The following is a 16,614-nucleotide window of genomic DNA, read 5'->3' as shown; positions in this document are numbered from 1 at the left end:
GTACGAATATATTATGTGATCTAAAAAGTACCTACGCAGACATGTTCTATTAAAGTGAGTACAAAATATTTTCATGTAAGCCTTGAAGCATTATTCATATCAGTTTACGAGATGTGCATTTTTCTGTAACTTTATTGAAAATACTGCTGAAATTCTTGGAAAGGCACTTCGGTGTTCGTAATTTTCGCGCTTGAGAAGGTTCTATTAAATTATGCGACAATTCAGCGGCTGAAAATATCCGAGGGTCAAGACTCTCCATCCCGCGCCCGGCCAGTGACTCCGAGTTATCAATGACTATTCGTTTTTCTTTCTTTCTTTCTATTCTCTACCTCTGTCTTAGTCATTCGTCTGTGACTCATTACAAATCACTCCTCTCTACTGGTATATCCGAAAAATGACTTGGAGCGGTATGTTTTTTGAAATTATACACTCTTGTAGCAAGTTCATCCAACTTCAGATGCATCACCATTGACCAAGAATATTCTCACTTTGGCACGGTTTAAAAGGTCATAATTAATGTCGTATAACACAATAATTATCTAGTGTTGTCCACACAAAAGACGCACAAGAAGGAGACTGATCAGTGCATAAGGAGACCTTTGCCTAGCAGTGGGACTAGCCATTTCTATCCAACAAATTAATGGTTGTCTGGAAGAGCTTTTAGCGAAAAGACAGCCCTTTGTACTTGTATTTTAAATTGTTACTATTGTGTATGATTTCTAAACCTTTACCATGCTTTTACCTTTAGATTTAATAAAGTGTTAAAACCTTATCTTGTTAAACAAAGTCACGGCCATTAGGTTTATCAAACTTTCTACAAATCCGCTCGAAATGGCTGAAATTTCACAGAGTGCTGAGAAGAGCGGGAATACGGCAATTTATTTTCAAGGTGAGAGGTTAAATATTACCTGAAGCCAAGTAGGTATATAATATAGGTATAGGTGTGTAACATGATTTGGTAGCGAACTAGAGCTATACGACCTCACTTATATCGCAGGTCGATGATCGTACCCGATATTAAATAAAGCGTCTCGCTCAAATTCTGTATATAACTCAATTTACGCTAACTTCATCTGACCTATCAGCTGCGACCAGCCATAAATTATTGACCTATTTATAGTTTAACCTGCCTAGATAAATAGTTTGTAAGTTTCATAGAATATATTTACTATGAGAGTACACGCATACCGCTTATTAGTATCACGAGAGAGATACAAACACTAAGAACAGCAGATAATTGCAGCGAAGAATCCTTGAAACTGGCCAGTGTAGCGCTAAGCTCCCAACTTGAATACGGCCTGAGCTACCTTGCACCGGCGTAAACAACGGGCTATTTATATTTCGTAGGATTATACCTTCACCATGGCTCTGTTTCCCACGTAGACCCTTTGTATGTGTGAGTGCGACAGGGACAGAGCGGAAAAGCGCGTGGAAATGAAAAGGATAGCGTGTGAAAGCCTTTCCAGAGATTATTTCGAAGAAAATTTTAGTAGATATGACATTCATATAGGTAACTTTGATGAACGTAAAAGATTCTCACACACTGATAATGATAACAACGACTATTTTAAACATAAGTTATTGGTTTAAATTGCGTAAATTAATTATTCTTATCAATATTAATTAGTCTGCTATGCAACAAAGAGCACATTATAAACAGAGTTTATTATTGAATGGGTCACTGTCACTAGTAATGGTACATAATTATTGTACACGTGAAACAATACAACTGAAAACAATAATAAAACCACTAATTAGTGCTTTTAGAGGTATAGTTGTGCTCAGCTGGACTAATTTGAAATTTATATCGTCGATAAAGATACCTACTAGTGGTATTTAAAATCACACGCATATTTACTTTTGTATTTTTTTGAGTTTATTATGTTTCTATCGATCTCTCCCATTCTTTTCAATCATAACTTTAACCTGTAATAGAAGATTAGGAACCGATACCAAAAATCTAGTCAGAGCCTGTAGTTTACTGACCACTACACCATTGAGTCGTCCTTCAAGACAATCATGATGGGAAGGTCATCATCAGCCAACATTGATCCTAAACTCTAGGACTTTCCTCATGCCACCAGCGGCTCCCTGACTGAAAGATCGCCGGTTAAGAAGAGTGGAGGGCGTCCCACGCTAAGCAAATCATTTGCTATCGGTGGTTTGACAGATACGGCCCGCCCATACACAAGGCCGTTCAAGGCTAATGAAACCGTCAAGTGAATGATGAGTCTCATCTGCGATTCCCTCGCGTGCTCTGTGCCGCGGAGCCCGCCAGTGTGCCTCCAGCCGCCGCGGCGACCGCTCCACCCGCCCCCGCGCCCCGCGCCCCGCGCCTCCACGGCCCGGCCAGTGACAGTGCAGTGCAGTGAAGTGTAGTGATATTGTCCGAGGACGCGACGTAAGTGCACGTTTGTATATCACACCCGTTGTTAAAGCCGCCGCCGACATCATTTTTTAAGGCTCGACGCTGTAAGTAGAGGATCATGTGTGTGTTGTGAATTTTTTGTATACATACTTAAGTTTTTTGTTTTACGAGGTTTTTAAAAGATACATACTTATACATATTTTTTCTTAGTTCTATCGAATTGTTAGTTTACCTACAGCAAACCTATTACGGTAGACAATTAGCCACAGAGCTCTCGGTATCCGCCGAATGTTGATATCGGCAAATCACTGAATACCTGAACAGGTAGTTTCCCCCTCCCGTGGGACGTAGTTTACAGAACTAGTGGTAAGAGTAGTGATGGTAGTGACGGTAATGACGATAGTGACGGTAGTCACTGTAGTGACAGTAGTAACCCCGCGGCCGCTCGTTAAACCGCACACGCTCCCGGCCGTCCCGCTGGAGCATGTAGTGACAATAAAATCTGTTACAGCTCTAATATTATTAGCCCAGCTTTATATCGGGCGATAAAAGAAATAAACAGAATTAGGTCAAATGGGGTTGGAAGTGTCGCTGGCGGGAGCACGGGCGCAGGCGGTGGCTGATCCAGCCGAGTTGCACTTGCGGTGCTGAGGGACAGTTTATCATTTTTTGTAATATACCTGAACGCAGAAGTTTATACCTAGGTAGGTTCTTAAGTTCTGCTTATCTAAAATGTGAAATCCAGGGTGAAAGACAGAATTATAGCCTATTCAACTACATTATAATGTGTATTAATAAATAATAAAACTATATTAAAAGGTCTAAATTATACCCATGATGTGGTGGAATTTAAGCCATTAAATGACTATATAATTATTATGTTAGAGCCTTGAGGTGAAGTGTAAAATCAGTCAAATTTTCCAAATTAGCTATAAGTAGGTATGTACTAAATCATATAGGTAGTTAAATAATTATACTTATGTAATCTATAGAAAACAAATGGAATAAAAAGCTAATCGGATATTGTAGAGAAGAAGTAAAAAAAATGCTATAAAAGAATATTTACTTTAAAAGGTAATTTGAATCAGGATATAAGTATGCAAAAGAAATACGTCTTTATTTCCCCTTAAAATTGTATAAGTAATTGTAATTTTTACACAAGACATGTAACAAAAACCCTTTTATAGTAATAATATTACGATCATCACTAGCTCTAGCTACTTCACTTGCACTGCCGTCTCATTTAAAGGAAGTAATGGTAGACTTTTTCAATGATTAATAACCGTATTATCTGTTCTCATCGCGATGCTATATCTATACACCTGTGTAGGTATACACGAAACCCATTAATCTTCTTTCAAACAGGAAAATAATATAGGGCATATTTTTTAGGAGGAATTTAAAATTAATTGCTACTGAATATTTTCCTGTTTACGTCAGATGTTTGCTGTTCGAATAATATTTAAAAATGAAATAATACAGTTAGCCGTTTCCATTACAAAATTAGAAATAACACTTAACTCTTTTCTCTTATTTTCGTAACAATACTGAAATAGAGGTGCAAGTTTCTCTCCGAATGCTTTTACAGAATGCCGGGGAATATCTCATCCGTCGTATTAGATTATGAGAGTGATGAAACAGAGAGTGCCCCTTGTTCTGTTTACCACAGGGCACTGTTCATAATGTACTACTGTGAAATGGGTTCATCGCTAGAGCTGGGACACAGGTCATAACGTGGTCAAAATTCAGCCATGGGGCCAGTACAATTTTTTATTATTAAAAAAGTACCACTAATGGGATCTTGGAATGACCCTCTGGCATTCAGGGCAACTAAGCTATTCAAAAGCGAAAGTAAATTTTTCGGTGCTCTGCATGCTTCTTCACTAATCAGGCTTCAATGCTTAAGTGGTGATGTACGATTAATTCACTATCGCTCTACAAAATCTGCATACTCCTGAATAACGTCTACTGAAAATAAGAAGCATTAGAAAATGCGTGTAGGCGGTACGGCATGACATTTGTTTAGAGAAAGATGTTTACTGTGTTGTGTAGCGGCGATTGAGTGTTGTATCCTGCCTACATTATGAGTACTACCGCCTACGCTGCGCTTTCAACAATACCATTCATCCACTACTCACATTGTGACGCACGCAGCATCACGTGGGTCTAGAGCCAGGCCCGTTCACTAAGTGCATAGGTTATCCAGTGCGTTTTTAGGGTTCCGTAGCCAAAATGGCAAAAACGGAACCCTTATAGTTTCGTCATGTCCGTCTGTCCGTCTGTCCGTCTGTCCGTCTGTCACAGCCGATTTACTCGGAAACTATAAGTACTACAGTGATGAAATTTGATGGGAATATGTGTTGTATGAACCGCTACAAAAATATGACACTAAATAGTAAAAAAAAGAATTGGGGGTGGGGCCCCCCATACATGTAACTGAGGGATGAAATTTTTTTTTTCGATGTACATACCCGTGTGGGGTATCAATGGAAAGGTCTTTTAAAATGATATAAAGTTTTCTAAAAAACATTTTTCTTAAAGTGAACGGTTTTTGAGATATCAGCTCTCAAAGTCGTAAAAAGTATGTCCCCCCCCCTCTATTTTTATAACTACGGGGTATAAAATTCTAAAAAAAATAGAGGTGATGCATGCTGTAATTTTGCTGCTACGGAACCCTTTGTGCGCGAACCCGACTCGCACTTGGCTGGTTTTTTCTATTTGTTTTGGCGAGTGGGGTAGGCTGAATTTACACCCTTTTACCGGTCTTATGTAAGTAAGTTAGTGGTTATACCTACATGTAAATTATTTACTGCTATATCAGCGGACCCAGTTAATCGCGGTTAATTTAGAATACCTTCTCTACAAAGCTGCTGTAACTAATACAGAAAAACGTTATGGAAATTCCCACCTTTTTAACAGGTATTATATTAATAAGCTATGTACTAAATAGCTAAACTATCTCTAGCTGATCATAAGAATGTTTATTGAGGCATTTTAATGAATAGCAAAATAATATAGTTTACGTAACTTTCAATCACTTAAAAGGGTTGTGTATTATCACACGTTCATGCTATTTACCCTTGTAAAGGTATAATGCGACAGAGTCCACTGAGCCGTGTGAGCACGCGGCCGCGGCCGGTGCGGCTGTTGGAACCTTGTCGCACTCACTGCTGGCTTCCGACGCTTCTACACTTTGTGGAGCATCAGATGGGTCTAGAGATGCAAACGCAATATAAATTAAAAAATCACGCAATCTAAATAGTAATGTCCAGGTAGGAGTCATGGCAACAAGTTAAGCATGGGCTTTTGTCTGTAAGTTGTAAACTCTAACCCAATATAAAATAAATGTTCTTTGTATAATTCAGCATTATTAGGTTTAGTTGTGAGTCCACGGTCCGTCCAATTATGTTTACTTATCTAGTAGTCCCTGCGACCCGGCGCGGTTCTCTAAGACTCCTCGTTATCTCCAGTAATCCACTGGAAGCCTCTGAGTTTACATAAAGATGACGGATTCTATTTAATTAATGCTGCGGAGAAACCCACAAGTTTTAACTTGAGAGTACCCAGTTATGTAGCTTCGCAGTCTGCTTTATCTACAGGGTGACAAAAAAGGACATAGTCAGCCAGGATATCACTTAGTGGTGATGGACTCATCTAAACAACTTTTTACATACGACTTTTGAAAATTCGTAGTAATATTTACTAACCATAAAAAAGTGACCATCGTAGTTTCTATAAAGAAGCAACGATTTTTTCCATGAATTTTCGTAGGTGGAACATAAGTTGTACAGAATGACACCCTGAGTTATCGACTCAGGACCTTTTTAACACCCTGTTTATTTTTGTTTCACGATGTGGCAGAGTATGAAGGAATAATAATGTTCTATAAACATGAGCTTTCATCTCGCTCGTTTAATGAGCCAACAAGATTCACTAGTTGTTTAACATTACAACTTGTTTCAGTTTATTTACATGGCATCGGCAACTTGTATAATTAGCGCGCAACCCGGTGGCGCAGTGGTTAGCAACACGGACTGCAAGTTGCAACCTGCGATCTTCTTATCCACGCTGAAATCCTTTCCATTCCACAATTTAAAATATATGAAATATAGGGTGTCCCATAACGTAAATAACGTAATCCCGTTAGAAGGTATTACAAATCGTCATTCAAATATTTAACTAACATTATAAGTAACCGCATGAATACAATGTACTTATTTGAAACAAACATATTATTATTTAAATGTGATATTTACCTAAATACATAACCAAGATTATTAATTATTTCATAGATATTAATTTTTATATCACTATAGTTTTATGTAAAGGCAAGCACTGACTATAAAATAATAGTACGGAACCCTGCATGCACGAGCCAGACTCACACTGGTCCGGTTTTTTTAACGCGTCATTTTTTATTGTTGGATGTCTGAAAATATTTAAATAAATAAAGAAGCTAAAGGTGACTTGGTGTTACAAAGGTACCTATTGTAACCTAGCGTTGTTTTAATATCCAAATTGCTTCCGCTCGCTGCTTAAAAGTAATGAGCAAATGTTTAATTGAGTTTAGAACTTCTAGTTTATGAATTGTTCTGTTCATTAATATATTTTTCTTGGTTATTAAAAACTTTAGCTTAGGTCTCTTGAATATTTAATAATTATTATGTAACGTTATAATAATAAAAAACGAATTCATAACACGTTTTATATCTCTCCCTGCACTAATGGTTTTCACAAATAAAAAAAAATACAATAAATTTCACGAGCGGCCATCCGTCATGTGAAGTTATGTCCTCTGTGGCGATGCGAGGGCGGGCGGGGCGCGGGGGCGGGGGCGGGGGCGGTAACCCACATAGCTCTGTCTTTCTGTCAGCAAAGCAGCTGGATGTTCAGTGATGAGGATGAGACAGGGAAACCGCGTTAAATGATTGTGTAAATTACATAATAAACACTCTTTAGGCGGCTTCAATGGAGATGAAACTCGAACGAACAGATATTGACAATAGCGCAATTAACACGTACATTTAGCTGGAGCATACCTGTATGGGTAGTTTTATAATAATTATGAATTCAAAAGTAACACACATAATCATAACTTTTAACTAATATGACGTGTGTCGAAAATATATGGAAACGCAGAAGGCTGGGTGCTGTTCACTTCTTTTACTCATTAATTATTTCATACCTTGAGATTTAACTTTTGTTCTTATGAATAAATTAGAGCGTATTTAATAAAACAAACTCTCGAGGTATACGGATAGTGAAATTCTAAACATAAACGTGTAATCGTGTATCCATTTCCCTGGAACCGGCAGCTGTCGGGGCGAGGTGAAACTACTAACGACCTGAAGAAGAGCAATATTTCACTATGTGTGTGTGTGTGTGTGTGTGTGTGTGTGTGTATCTGTGTGTGTGTGGGGCTCCAGCACGTCACGCTGGACAGACAGTTTACGACGACGTGTGATCTCGTTTGCCAAAAGCTGTAAAAAACGTTATGTTTTCTTCTATAATTGTAGCCAATGCCACAGTCATGAATTACCGAGCGAATGAAAGTCACGAGCTAAGATCACGCCTGATGAAAAACTTTATTTGTGTAAAGTTTTGGAAACTTTGTTTTCATTGCTTTTAGCAGACTTTACATAGTACTGTACATACGTGTACAATGTACACAGGGGTACATGTAGAAATGAATAGAAATGTAAATAGCTGAAGTAGAGGAGTCACGCGCCACGAGTTAGCGACCGCTTGTGAAGGTTTTAAACAGTTTACATTTGATAAAGTTCGTAATAACTATTTACGTAATATACTAAATTATCTAGAATCAGAAAGTAAACAGTACATAATGTGAAAAATATCGTTTAAATTATACCCACTCACAATAAACACATTACATGAAAATTACCTACATTAAACCATTATGATGCACACAATACCTACTATAGTGCTTATCACAAAGTACTACAACAAGTACAACCACTTAAAATTAGTCGGTTAAAGGCCGACACTACCTGGGTCCCCTTCCCAGGTGTCTGTGTAGATTTTCCTCCAGGAGTGCAAAAAAAAATAAATATTAATAATATATAGGTATATATATATATAAAAGATAAAATATATATATATTATAAGCTTCCACATTGAGTAGTGAGTAGTTAAAAGATGAAGATAAAAAACAACCAAACTCTCACAATATATTGATCTCTCAAAAAATAGGTTTGATTTTGACTGGTATAGCATTTTGTTTTTAGCTCTAGATTAAGTATCACATCTTTTTAATATAAATAAATGTTTTAGGGCCACTTGCAGAAACATATTAAATCTAGATTTAGTGTTAAATCTCGATTTAGTGTCAAATTTTATATGGACTGACGTTTCTTAAATCGAGATTTGACACTAAATCTAGATTTAAATGTTTCTGCAAGTGGCCCTTAGTGATAAACTTTTAAGGTGATAGGCTTAAAATAGTTGTTATGTTAAATTTAAGTTACTTATAGTCTATTACTGTTGTTTATCCATAGAAAATAAATAAATAAATAAATAAATAAAAAAAAGGCACGGACATAAAGTCTGTGGAGTGATAATAAAATCTTTAAAAAAAAAAAAACACAAAAAAGGTCATTATACTCTAGCTACGATTTTATATTGTTCTTCACCATTTCAGACACTTTACCTGTTCAATTATAAGTACATAAAATAATGATGATAGTCGATACCTACCAGTACCTGCCCATTACTAATTCTACTTTACGTTGGTTTATCCCAGCCATGTATTTTATGGCTATAATAAAACTCTCTCATATTTCTTCTCGGAAAAGTTATCGCAGTAAGTGGCCTCCCGCTCCCCCGCACGGAATATACACACAATATTATATTGTACCACTTTTATACACATCCCATCATCCGATGGATAAAAAAGGTTCACTATTATGTCAACTTTACTTTACCGTTCACTTTCCTGTCAACCGTAAATAATAATGTACGGAATAAGTAGATATGTGGCTCGATGCTCAAATGAGTATGTACATACTCGACAGTCGTATGTTCTTCAGGCTGTTCTTAGAATAGTGGATGATACTGTGAGCTGCTAAAAGGCATTTCCTTATTCAATTGTTACTTTTTCTAGAGGTCTCCACGGTCGCTTTATTACATTATTGAGACCAGACAAAGGTTTTATGTTATGTTAATGTTTAGTCTCTGAAACGCGACACAAAATAGTTTCAGTTTTCTCTTATGTGAATCTAGCGAGTTCATAATGTCATTTATAATTATCTCGTATAATTATGTATGTACTTACTTATGTAACATATCCAGAAATACTAAGATTTTCCATAATTTCTAAGATACGAAGATTTAAATAAAGACAAGACATGGCTGTCTCTGGATTTAAAAAACTTATTTTTACTTAATTAACTAGGTAAGTACTTACCTACTATAAATAAATGCATAGCACAGAAGCGCTATAATACGAAATTACTCATTTTGAAATGAAGCACTAAACAATACAAATATGAATTCACCAAATTAATTAATACGATTTCAGTTGCGGTTCATTTAAATGAACATTCACCCGCCGCCGCCGCCGCCGCCGCCGCCACCGCCGCCGCCGCCGCCGCCACCGCCGCCGCCGCCACCGCCGCGGTGCGCGGAGGGAGAATAACACATTTATAGGTTTCAAATTATTACCTATCTACCACTGTGACCTAAATGACCTAAGTTTCTACGAACGACAACCAATTTTAGCGCTGAACAAAACCTCTTACATATTTTTATTCTATCACTTTTACGACTGCTATCGTAACAATTGTTTAGTGCGAAATTAAAAAAAATATCGTTATTAAACTGGGAAAACCTAATAAAAGTAGTCTAAGAAATAATTTGACTAAAAGTCTGCTCACGCTCGGCTCTGGCGTCAACGGGACCCACGATGAATTTGATTGTATAATTAATTCACGAGTAATTGAATTCATCTCCACCTGCAGATGAAATAAGCGATCCATTTTGAAAGCTTTCAGTTGAACTGGACGTTTTAACGCCCGCCTTCATTTAATTAAAAATATTTTTCACTTGACTTTCATGATGGCGTCAGCAACGAGCGCCAACCTTCTTGCCACGGGGGGTGAAACGCGCATGATAAAACGTGACAAAAGTTTTCCTTTCCATGGCGATCACTTAGAGGCTACAACGCAAAAAACAAAAAGTCCTGTCGTGCGCGTCTTACGATCCGTGTAGGTACTTTAAAGTATCGCAAACGTACGACGAAACGACAAATTTATTACATCAATATCATGCGTCTGACTTTTCCAACCTCAGCATCGAGTTTATTTTAATTAGCCACAACAAGCTGCGCCACACTCAGCAGCTGAAGCCAAGATATATATACAGTAGTACAGAAGATATTTCGACAGTCTCATATTAAATCTAAGAAAACCACATCTCATATTTAATGAGCGTCGAAGGCTTTTTGATGTCCCGCAGTATACGAGCGAGGGGCGGCAACTGCTGATGTGGCTGAAAACAAATAACAATGAAACTATCCCTTATTAAACTTTGAACAGTTGTTTATTCTTCGACGCCTATGCACGGGTAACGACCAAAAACTTACTGAAAAGCGGGTGGTATACTACTCTTGTAGCTTAGAATGGAATTCGTAAAATTATCTGTCAGCTAGACTCATGAATTTAATAATGTTATTAAGATTCAAATAATTTATACCGTACTTAATACACTTCGTTATGTAAATTTAAACGTAGTTTAGTTATTCAATGGCATTAGATAGTAGAGTGAGGAGTAAATATGCTATCCTATGTAAATGGACCATTTCCTAAGCGACCGAGGGTATTCTAATAGATCTAATACTGTCAGATTATGTTACTAATTCATATTATGCAATCGGTAAACAAGCCTTTACTATCCACTTTCCACAGTTTAGAGACTCAGGGCTCTTTTTATCGTGTACTTCGCTAATTAATTGAAGTCTGGTTAAGGCAACTTTGAATGTAAAAAAACTTTGATAAATCATGGTTTTTATTCTGAAAAAGAATCCTTATTGATGAAGCAAAAAGAAGCAACATGGAAGCAGCATCGTCGGGAGCGAAACGAAGCAATCATTTTAAATTCACCTTTTCAGGTGCTGCGATTTTATAGAAGCAAGTCAGATTGCAGTGAAAATTCTTTTCACGGATCGTTTTCCTGCAGCGGCAGCGGCGAACCAAATGTCTGTGAAATGGTTTCATCGTGGCGTCTTGATAAACACGTAAAGGAACATTCTACTAGGACAGAACCTGTTGCTATCTGATGTTGTGACGATAAACAAAACAACTTTATAAATTAACACAAGCTGCGAAGATTGAACTGGAAGCAGTTTTATGAATCTCACTAAAGAAAAGAAAGCTATTGGGGAAAATATTTCAAAATCAGGTCAATAGATCTTTAGAATATTACCTCCACAGCCCCTCAGCTTTATAGGAGTATTTTTTTTTTTTTTTTTTTAATAGTCTATGTGTTTTCCCACTGCTGGGCAAAGACCTCCCCTTTAATTTTCCACTTCTCCCGATCCAATGCGGCTACCTCCCAATCCGGCAAATATTTGACGAGGTCGTCCCGCCACCTCCTTCTCGGCCTGCCTCTCCGCCGGCGCCCGTCGCCCGGCACCCACTCGGTCGCTATCTTGGCCCACCGGTCCGGGTGCATTCGGCAGACGAGTATAGGAGTATAGCAATTCATAATGTACGTATACATAAGTAGAGTATAATAAGTGTACCCAGTAACAAGTCAGGTCCAAGTGCACGCGAGGTCGCGTACTTTCACGTTTCGTCGCCCGTTTTTATTTACTTTAAAAAGTCCTGAACCAGCAAAATTCCTGTATCTACAACGTTTCTAAATAAATTAAATTTGTCGGCGACTAAATCCCTTTTAAATGGAATGAAAAATGAGAAATGTGCTTTGCTTTAAAGTGTCAAATTATGTAAATGCCGCTGTCATGTAAATTCGCGCGACGTAAATTTTACTTGAATTTAGACTATCAGTTGAGCCGGCCATTTTGCTGACTAGAATAATTTTCACGGTAAAATTAAGTTCTACATTTCCATCTTTATAACGACATTTACAAGTTACATAAACTTTTCTCGGGTAAATAAGTAGCGATTATACTAAGTACATTCCATCAACTTATTATTTTGATGTCCCTTCTTTAATCATGTAAATGGAAACTACAATAAGTACCTAGCTCGGCAACCTTCCTCCGTCCGAGCGACATTACAGGACGCGGAGACGGGGCTATTACATACAAACGCTGCTATTAGTTAGTTGAAGCGAGCCCGATGCCGCGGTAGGCACCAGTAATGGCCGCACATTACGGTAATCGTCTTAATGTCATAACCAGGCCCCGGAGACCGACACAAACACAGGTAATGCGACAATCACGACTGGAAAAGGTCACTTTCATAACCTGAACATTAATATTCATGCGTTATTTGTCTGCAATCCTAATGTATTTATGTATGTATGGAGCCTAAACAAACGTGTCAGGCATGGTTTTTAAACATGACGTCCACAAATGTGTTTTCAGAAGGAATTTGAATTTATTAATGTTTAGCAATGCTAGCGTGAAGTCAGCGAGCCGGGAAAAAAATTATAATATTTATGGATGTCCGATTATATAATATGAATTTAAAATATTAAAAAGAGAACATTTCCACGTCGCTCGGAGCGGCCGGTGGACACATTTCCCTCGAGCTATTAACATTTTTCACGTCACAAAGGATCCTCGTTTTTAATTGGAAACAAAAAAAACACGGGAGTTCATAAAGTGAAACTGACAAAGATTTCCATCGTTATAATATTTCGAGCTGATTCTCTATGTCCGTGTACCCTCTTACGTCGGGTACGGGCGATGCTCGGCCTCGCTACTAATAATGAAATTTTATAGTTAAATAAGTTTGAATGTTCGTGACGGTGGAAAAGGGCAAGGGTATCAGGAAGGGCAGTGAGCGGGCGCATAATTCAACACAAATAAAACACGGCATAGGTTGAAGAGGTTGCTTAACACAAACATTTAACTTTCAAGTCCTGAGAGTTAATATCTGCCCCGTCCTGAATCCGGGACCCTCATAACAAGAGCCTCCATTGCTGATACCACTCCACTATTGTAGCAGAGCATCAGCACCTATACCTTATACTACAAATCATTCTACATACATAATAGGTATAGGTTTCCCAGGATGCGTGTCACGGTAACTCCCGAAGAGAATGTCTGGAGAGTTAGTCTTATCCATTTCGCCACCGCGACTATAAATGACACTAATTTGTAATCATTATGACCTCACACGTGTAGACCCTCCAGATATACGAGAGCCTCAACACTCCCGCGCCAAGTGAACTCTGCCAGCCGCTGAATACATCTCACCAATTTATGGTAGAAGTGTGATGTAAACATTCAACATATTGTTTACTGTATTTAATTGAATTTCAGCAGAGTTATTATTTATTGTAAACATTGGGCGGAGTTCATTGCTTTCGAGAAACAACGTGATGAGGAATTATCTCATTGTTTTACATTATATTTTAAATTCTCAAGATGTATATCTGTGTGATCTATATCTGTGATCTATAAAGTGTGATCTCAAGATGTACAGTCCTACCTAGTAAATACCTACTGACTGTTCGTTTCAATTTCTATGAGCCCTTTGAACCAGTTAAATTTAATCAGTGAGTAATGTGAAAACAGGTAATAAAATAAACTTAATATTTTATGTAAATTACATTTAAGATTAAAGGAAGCTGACTGTGAACATCAAAGGAAATCTGGTACTTACTGTTGTCGTAATAACGTCCATTATTATTAATGATGATTGAATTTCCCGAGACTGCCGACTCCACAAAGAGGCCAATCACAGAGATTAGCAACAATCGGCGGAGATGAACCAGTCACTCGCGGCTCTCGCGATATTGATAGCAAATACTTCACTTCAAATCATGTTCAAATAATGTAAAAAATTGACACAGATTTTCTTGCACTATCTGCTCCACCCTTCAGTAATGACAAATTGGTATGTGCTATTGCTACGTTGCTATGGAAGCGTTTGATATCCACCCATCATATTCATTGATCTACAATATATATAATGATAGCACTAATGGGAACGGATTCTTTTCAAATCATCGCAGCACAGCATAAGGCATTATATTAAACATATAATTATAGCTGCACATCTCTGGTGAAAAGGCACCCTTATACTAGATTAACTCCACAGAGTCCCTAATAATACACGATGACGTCACACAATAACGCTCCGCAACTGAAGCACTGGATGTTTCTTCATAAACACGCCGGCCTGTAGCTCCTCTCTACACGTTTATAACAAACGCTCATGAATAATATTTGAATTAAGTGCGAACGGAGATAAAACGCGTTCTTCACGAGATATTATTCATGGACTCACTGAACAATGCGAATTGTGTGTTGTATCCACCGGAGCTTTACTCCTCTTAGCAGGTGCCAGCTCAGACTAATATACAGGCTACATAATTATTTACATAGGCAAAGGCTTCGCCCAGATAGAACACAAACATAGGGCAAACAGTATTTAGGTTATGTTGTAGATAGTACTTAAGGAACAGGTATTATTCTACCTGTTTATGTATACTTTTTAATTATTTAAATAAGTAATGTAGGTACAATCTAGGACTAAATGCAACAATTATATTCTACAAGTTAACATGTTTTCCGAGTTATAAATAAGACGTTGTGGCCACTGTTCGACATATCAAACAACTTACTGCCAAAGAAACAGTTCTAAACTGAACACAATCACACAAAATGTAGCAATTATGAATTTTTCATTAGGGTCGATTGATCTTCAAACAGCAATTCAATCAAAATATACATACAAAGTACGGAGTTGTGTTTGCTGAAAGGGCAACCAAAACAATCAACGTCCAGCGATGAAAAGGCCAACCCTTTGACAATAGTCGGCTCAACTCGAAATACCTCCGACACGAGTATTCCGGAGAGCGTCGTTGTACTGAGGCGATTTTGAGGTCGTAGAAGCTTTAGTGAAAGATAAACAAGTTCGCCCATAATACTAATTATGTATAGGCATAATAAATACGAGTACAAAACACTTTTGTTGTGATTGTATGACGATCATGGATTGTGCAGTAAAAAAACAAATGTCTGCCTCCAGTATTAGACGATCTCACTGACTCCAGGTGTCCTGATGAGTGATGGCTGATGATGATGAATCTCAAAGACTACCGCGTGTGTGATGCATGAGTTGCCGGAATCCGGCGCAGGACAGGTGCGGGGCTCGTCGGCACTCCAGTATTCATTATGTGGGGGCGAGTGCCCTCATTTCACTAATGTATTTACTATTCCATATCGATTTCCGGTTCGTTACGGCTGTGTGGTTAGTGAATTTCTAATGGAATTTGTGGAGGTTATGTTAATATTATGTTTTATTTTTGATACAGTCTTGTATTAGCATGTTTTGATTACATAGGTAGGGTATGTTACTACTAAGGTCTAATAAACCTTGTAAGAATTAAAATAAAAAGCATTGAATTACAAACTTATATTTAACTACAAAGTCATATAGGTACCTATATCATAAAAAATATAGAAAATACAGCAATCAGCAGCAGCCCTCCCCCGCACCTGACACCGGCTAAGCCGCGAGTCAACAAACAGGGAAAATATATAAAACCTGATGGAACCCAAATAACTCCCACTTGATATACGAGCGTCGGCCGTCGCTTGCCTCAAGTTACGATATTCCAGTAAAATATACTTGCTTCCTTCTTATTTTGTTTTTATTCTTGCTTGCGAGAGAAGCACTTGTGATTGATAGTTCAACGTTACAGATATGTCACGTATGGTACCTACGCAATTTTTCATCGAGGCGAGAATTGGATAGAAACCAAAAAAACGTTAGGTATTCAATCACGATTTCACAATGAGTTATTGAATGGCTGTCGAAAGCCTTTACAATACAATATTGCGCATTCAGGCTAAAAGGCTGATATTCAAAGTACGTAGTTACCTGCCTGGGCTGACAAAGGCAAGGCATCGTCGGAACAGGAACAATATGAGTGAATGTAGGCGCTTCACACGGCACACACACGGCTCACATGCGACACACAGGCGACACACACACGGGTTGGTGAAAAGCGCCCGCCCACCACGGCTTGCAGGGCGGGCGGCGGCGGCGGCGGCGGCGGCGCGCGATCATCCTGATATAAGCTACACTCAC

At 38.1% G+C, this 16,614-nt stretch overlaps 1 protein-coding gene across 2 annotated transcripts in view; it reads left to right on the top strand.

The window, feature by feature from the left end:
* The first annotated feature begins 2,257 nt into the window (after nt 1-2,257).
* Nucleotides 2,258-16,614, top strand: part of LOC105385168 (neuroglobin) — a 48,295-nt gene continuing 33,938 nt past the window's right edge. Inside the window, exon 1 of one of the 2 annotated variants that reach the window (XM_048627234.1) lies at nt 2,258-2,401. The gene's annotated coding sequence lies outside the window, so the exon portion shown is untranslated. Of the gene's footprint in view, nt 2,473-16,614 lie in introns of both variants that reach the window. The other variant, XM_048627233.1, reaches the window with a different exon arrangement.

The sequence above is a fragment of the Plutella xylostella genome, chromosome 18, assembly GCF_932276165.1.
Source record: "Plutella xylostella chromosome 18, ilPluXylo3.1, whole genome shotgun sequence".
NCBI lineage: Eukaryota > Metazoa > Arthropoda > Insecta > Lepidoptera > Plutellidae > Plutella > Plutella xylostella.
The sequence above is the reverse complement of the archived record's forward strand: the minus strand, read 5'-3'. Positions and strand labels throughout refer to the sequence as shown.